The 6,723-nt window shown below is 35.6% G+C and overlaps 2 pseudogenes; both read left to right on the top strand.

Annotated features, from left to right (window-relative positions):
* The first annotated feature begins 1,624 nt into the window (after nt 1–1,624).
* Nucleotides 1,625–1,990, top strand: LOC139509352 (histone H4-like; annotated as a pseudogene).
* A 3,085-nt stretch (nt 1,991–5,075) lies between these two features.
* On the top strand, nt 5,076–5,638 carry LOC139509351 (histone H3-like; annotated as a pseudogene).
* The last annotated feature ends 1,085 nt before the right edge of the window (nt 5,639–6,723 follow it).

Below are 6,723 nucleotides of genomic sequence, written 5' to 3'. Positions count from 1 at the left end.
TCTTTTCCCCATCTCTCTCTCTCTTTTATTTCTTCTTGTTGAATCCATCTATATGCAAAGCAATACATAGACAAAAAATAAATTTTATGAAATATATACACACAAGTCTCATCACAAAAAAAAAGGGGGGTGTTTGTTTATCATGGTACATGTATGTCCTTGTGTGTAGAATATTAAATAGTACATTATATAAAAAAAAGATCAACATATGAATGTTTCTATCTGTTCTTCTGTTCTTTTCTTTTCTTCGCTTGTTTTGTCTTGTCTTCTTTTGATGTATTATTTACACCAGGAGTCTAGACCAAAGAAAGAGAACCACCAACTGGCCAAAATATAACCTTTTTTTTTTTAAGTTAGAGTGTAAATATCTTGTATAATTCATTAATTTGAATATTTCTTTTAGAAAAGCTGATATTACAGGGTACTTTTATCAAAAATTTAGAGCTCTTTTTCAGTCAGAATTGTAAAGAAAATTTTTATCATGTATGTAGTAATATATTTTGTCCACTTTAGAGTCTTGTCTTGCTGCTAGTTTACAAAATCATGAAATTTCTATTTAAATTAATATAATTTCGGTACGGGTCCAAGTAGTCCCCACAAAATTTCACTGTAGGAAGTCCATGTAAGCATATATCTTGCACTTATAAGCTTTTTTATATGATAAAAAGTAGTTTTCAGACTTATTATAAACTTTTCTGGCTAAAAGATGTCTTCAGAATAGTAAGTACATGTGTGCGCATTAACATTTTTATTGGATTGGCTGATGAAATTGTCATCGTCATACTGTGGATAAATATAGAATGGCGTTTAAAAATAAAACTGAAAGGAAGATGCACACATAAGAAGTTTTACCCGCAGTCAGGGGCATCTCTTTTCTTCACTGTAATACCTAAAAGAAAAAAATCTTTAATAGTAATAACAATAACAGTTTTATTCATACATTCTCTCATTTATGATCTGAAGTACCTGCAGCAGATCTTTGATGGATGGCAAGCACAGCTTTGACAGATGATGTTGAGTTATGAAAGACAGGTAGAAAACTGCAAGCATGTAAAATCCTGTGATGTATCCAATTTCTGGGTACATCAAGTAGACAAATAGATAACCAGTATTCCTAGATATGTCTGTGAGGTTTTTTTTTTTCCCAACTAAATTCCATTCCATTAAGTTGAAATGTGTATTGACATTGAATGAAAATATCTGTTCAGAGAAAGCAAATAATTATCTTTATAATTTTGACTGTCTAAAGTGATTTTCATTTATCATTTATTTATCATACTTTTCTATCTTAAAATGAAAACTTTTCCACATTTTGGAACTTTTTTTTTTTGTCTCCTTCAGTCATTTTTATTCCGATTGAAAGTTTTTTTCTGTTCAATAATAGTTTTTTCTTAAAATTTACTGTCTGATATGAATTATTATATTTTTCAGACCTAGAATGAAAAAGTGGATTGAAAGTGTACACAGTTTAAGGCAGTACGGAGTTACCTCCGGAATAAAACAACGTAAGCCAATCAGACAACAGTTAACTGAAAATGTGTGATACTTCTTTTACGGCCGCGTTGGTGATATATAAAGAGTCGCTGTTAGACGGAAAGTATTATTTAACTAATCACCACAAATAGTTAAACATGTCAGGCAGAGGAAAAGGAGGTAAAGGTCTAGGAAAAGGAGGCGCCAAGCGTCACAGGAAGGTGTTGCGTGATAACATCCAAGGTATCACCAAGCCAGCCATCCGTCGTTTAGCAAGAAGAGGTGGAGGTAAAACGTATATCTGGACTCATCTATGAGGAAACCGCGGTGTCCTTAAAGTTTTCTTGGAAAATGTCATCCGTGATGCTGTCACATACACAGAGCACGCCAAGAGGAAGACTGTCACTGCCATGGATGTTGTCTACGCTTTGAAACGTCAAGGACGTACCTTGTACGGATTCGGAGGTTAAACAGCCACCCGGCTAATATCAACAACGGCCCTTTTCAGGGCCACCAACATTTTTCAAAAAGAATCTTAGATTTGTTGTACATCGTTTTAAGCTAAATCTTGAAATCAAAGCTTGCTCCCACTTCTATTCTTTTCTGTAATGTTCATGAATTTTTCAACCGTTTTCTTGTTTTCCCTGATCCTGATCCGCAACTATTTTCTCTCTCTCTCGTTATCCCCCCCCCCCCCCCTTTTTTTTTTAATATCTGGCTTTCTTTTTAATTAACTTCCTTACTCTTACTCTTGTATTTATTTGAGAATTTATATTTCTGAAGGTTTATGAATACGTTCAAAGATCAACAAGTCCGTGCATTTGCCTACATGAAGAGAGAAAATTTCAAACAAATGCACGGACTTTTACACACAAAATCTGTAGATCTGTTATATTCAATTATAAAGTTTTTGCGTGGTTTAAGATTAGGTAATGTTCTTGTTTCCGTGTAAAATAATTCTCGCAATATTTTTTTTCTCCCGAAAAGCAAAAGAAATCGTAAATTTATCAACTCTATTAATTGGAATGAAAGCACTGTTTTGTTCTTCATGATTTATGTATTTACGCTTTGCAGTTTTGACAAATAAATACTACAGAATGAGTGAAATACACGTATATTTGTTATACAGATAGAAAGAAGAGAAAAGTAACATATACTATTGAAATAGTTTGAAAGTAGTTATAGCTGGGGGTTGGGATTTATAGCTTTGTTTAGAAGTTTGACATGATGTACAACAAATGTAAATTCTTTTTGAAAAATGTTGGTGGCCCTGAAAAGGGCCGTTTGTGAAGTTATAAACTTCAGACTGTTTACTTGCTGCTGGTGTATTTGGTGACGGCTTTGGTACCTTCACTGACAGCGTGCTTGGCCAATTCTCCGGGTAAGAGAAGACGGACAGCGGTCTGGATCTCCCGGGATGTGATGGTAGATCTTTTGTTGTAGTGTGCCAATCGGGAAGCCTCTGCTGCGATTCTCTCGAATATATCGTTGACGAAGCTGTTCATGATGGACATTTGCCTTTGAGGACACTCCGGTGTCGGGGTGAACTTGTCTCAAGACTTTGTAGATGTAGATAGCATAGGATTCACGTCTCTTCCTCCTCCTTTTCTTGTCACCGCGGTCTGGCAGTCTTTGCCTTGGTGACGGCCTTCTTGGCTCCTTTAGTTCCTACTTTGGGTGGCATGTTACTGGTTTGATAATCAAATAAGTAATGGTGAAAAATTATTTTCAATTTGTTTATATACTGGGCAAAACGGATTGAAAGATTTCTTGAACGCGAACCTCGGAGAGAGCACCCATAACATGTTGAATGTTCGGTAGCCTAACTGCCCGCAGAGAGCTTCGTTTCTGATTGGTGTATAATAAAAACATCGTTCAATCCGTTTAGTGGGTATATAAGCTAAATTTTAAAGAAAAATTGTATCACTTTACTCAGTGTCGATCAACCAAATAGAACAAAATGTCAGGACGAGGAAAAGGAGGAAAAGCAAAAGCAAAGGCAAAGTCTAGGTCATCCCGTGCCGGACTTCAGTTCCAGTCGGTCGTATCCACAGACTTTGAGGAAAGGAAACTATGCCGAGAGAGTTGGTGCCGGTGCACCAGTGTACCTCGCAGCTGTCCTAGAATACTTAGCAGCTGAAGTATTGGAGTTGGCAGGAAACGCCGCTCGTGACAACAAGAAGAGCAGAATCATTCCCCGTCATCTCCAGTTGGCCATCAGAAACGACGAAGAGTTGAACAAACTCTTGTCTGGTGTCACCATTGCCCAGGGAGGTGTTCTACCAAACATCCAGGCTGTACTTCTACCAAAGAAGACCCAGAAAGCTGCCAAGTAAAAAGTGGATATATCAGATTACTCACTTAACAAACGGCCCTTTTCAGGGCCACCAATATTTTTCAAAAAGAGTCTAAAATTGTTGTACATCTTAGTAATACTTTATTCCCCATACATAATTAAAAAAAAATATATTCTACTACATAACAAATAAAAAATGTCTAAAATATAGATGTCCCTTCTTCCGTGATTCTTCTTTTCTTCTCTCTCTAACGCATCCCATTTTAAGTACAGTTCTTATAGCATAACACTAAGTCTAGTAACTTTTTCAGTCTTCTTCATCAGAACATTTATTGTCGTACCTTTCTGACTCTTTGAACCCACTAGTAGCTCAGTTAAATCATATAAATTTTGTCGGGGGAAAAAAAACACTGATAGTATTTATATTAATACTAGTCTGCTCTCTTCTTTCTCTCTCTTGGTTATTGATGCGAGCATGCTTAGATTCATCTGAGAAGGTGTGTGTTTTTTTATTATTATAATTTATTTATAGTTTTTGTTAACAGTATCTCTTTCGTCAACACTTTATATATGATATGTACTTTCCATTCTTTTCCTTTTTCCATTTTTTCAGCATCTCTCTCTCTCTCTCTCTCTCTCTCTCTCTCTCTCTCTCTCTCTCTCTCTCTCTCTCTCTCTCTCTCTCTCTCTCCTCTCTCTCTCTCTCTCTCTCTCTCTCTCTATCTATCTCTCTCTCTCTCTCTGTCTTTCTGTCTTTATTATTTATTTATTTATTTATTTATTTATTTATTGTTGTGTATTAAAGATGTGGAATCGATGTAAGCACACCGACAATCAGACAATGTGACAAATGTGCCAAGCCCAAACGAAAATCATACCACATCTTCTTTTTTTATATTAAATATACCATAAATATGACATAATACAAAGCAATAAAGAAACTCAGCCGATCCGTACAATGTCATGTCGGGAATGTGTAATTCCATTTGTTTCTGTTTTTGCATTAGATTCGCTTTGTTAGTGTTCAAACTGCATTTTATTTTTATTTTTTCCTGTTTATTTTTCTTTCCTTTCCTTAATGTTTCTGCATGTATTTTGACCTTTTTTCATTATTATTTTTTTCTTCTTCAGATTTATCATATTGAAACCGTGACACTAATTTACTATTGTTGAGCAATGATTGATGATCAGAAACTGTAATTTGAATGAAAAAAAGGGGCATTTTTACTGTCAGCTTGGTTGAGCAGTTTTTCAGTAAAAAATGGATTGAAACTGTCAAAGTCCCTTACAAATCAGTCCAATCAGATTTAAGATATGCGGACCAATCAACGCCAGCTTTATGTAAGTGGTGATCCAATCGTCACCGTGATTTCAATCCTCCCGGCAAGCACAAAAACACATTCACCGAAATTTTCAAGTATTCTTTCTGTAGCAAATCGTCCACAGAGCTAATAATCATGGCACGAACAAAGCAAACTGCACGTAAATCCACCGGAGGTAAAGCTCCAAGAAAACAACTTGCCACCAAGGCCGCCCGTAAGAGCGCACCTGCAACCGGTGGAGTCAAGAAACCACATAGATACAGGCCAGGAACAGTCGCTCTCCGAGAAATCAGGAGATACCAGAAGAGCACAGAGCTCCTCATCAGGAAACTCCCTTCCAGAGATAGTCCGTGAAATCGCCCAGGACTTCAAAACTGATCTCCGATTCCAGAGTTCAGCCGTCATGGCCCCTACAGGAAGCCAGCGAAGCCTACTTGGTCGGTCTCTTCGAGGATACCAACTTGTGCGCAATTCACGCCAAGAGAGTAACCATCATGCCAAAGGATATCCAATTGGCCCGAAGAATCCGTGGAGAACGTGCTTAAGAAGTGTGATTTTTTTCACCAAACATAACGGCCCTTTTCAGGGCCACCAATATTTTTCAAAAAGAATCTATAAATTGTTGTACATGAAAATAGAAACATAGCTGAACCCCTCTTTTCCCCATCTCTCTCTCTCTTTTATTTCTTCTTGTTGAATCCATCTATATGCAAAGCAATACATAGACAAAAAAATAAATTTTATGAAATAATATACACACAAGTCTCATCACAAAAAAAAAGGGGGGTGTTTGTTATTCATGGTACATGTATGTCCTTGTGTGTAGAATATTAAATAGTACATTATATAAAAAAAAGATCAACATATGAATGTTTCTATCTGTTCTTCTGTTCTTTTCTTTTCTTCGCTTGTTTTGTCTTGTCTTCTTTTGATGTATTATTTACACCAGGAGTCTAGACCAAAGAAAGAGAACCACCAACTGGCCAAAATATAACCTTTTTTTTTTTTAAGTTAGAGTGTAAATATCTTGTATAATTCATTAATTTGAATATTTCTTTTAGAAAAGCTGATATTACAGGGTACTTTTATCAAAAATTTAGAGCTCTTTTTCAGTCAGAATTGTAAAAGAAAATTTTTATCATGTATGTAGTAATATATTTTGTCCACTTTAGAGTCTTGTCTTGCTGCTAGTTTACAAAATCATGAAATTTCTATTTAAATTAATATAATTTCGGTACGGGTCCAAGTAGTCCCCACAAAATTTCACTGTAGGAAGTCCATGTAAGCATATATCTTGCACTTATAAGCTTTTTTATATGATAAAAAGTAGTTTTCAGACTTATTTATAAACTTTTCTGGCTAAAAGATGTCTTCAGAATAGTAAGTACATGTGTGCGCATTAACATTTTTTATTGGATTGGCTGATGAAATTGTCATCGTCATACTGTGGATAAATATAGAATGGCGTTTAAAAATAAAACTGAAAGGAAGATGCACACATAAGAAGTTTTACCCGCAGTCAGGGGCATCTCTTTTCTTCACTGTAATACCTAAAAGAAAAAAATCTTTAATAGTAATAACAATAACAGTTTTATTCATACATTCTCTCATTTATGATCTGAAGTACCTGCA

The sequence above is a fragment of the Mytilus edulis genome, unplaced genomic scaffold (assembly GCF_963676685.1).
Source record: "Mytilus edulis unplaced genomic scaffold, xbMytEdul2.2 SCAFFOLD_1794, whole genome shotgun sequence".
Classification (NCBI taxonomy): Eukaryota; Metazoa; Mollusca; class Bivalvia; order Mytilida; family Mytilidae; genus Mytilus; species Mytilus edulis.
The sequence above is the reverse complement of the archived record's forward strand: the minus strand, read 5'-3'. Positions and strand labels throughout refer to the sequence as shown.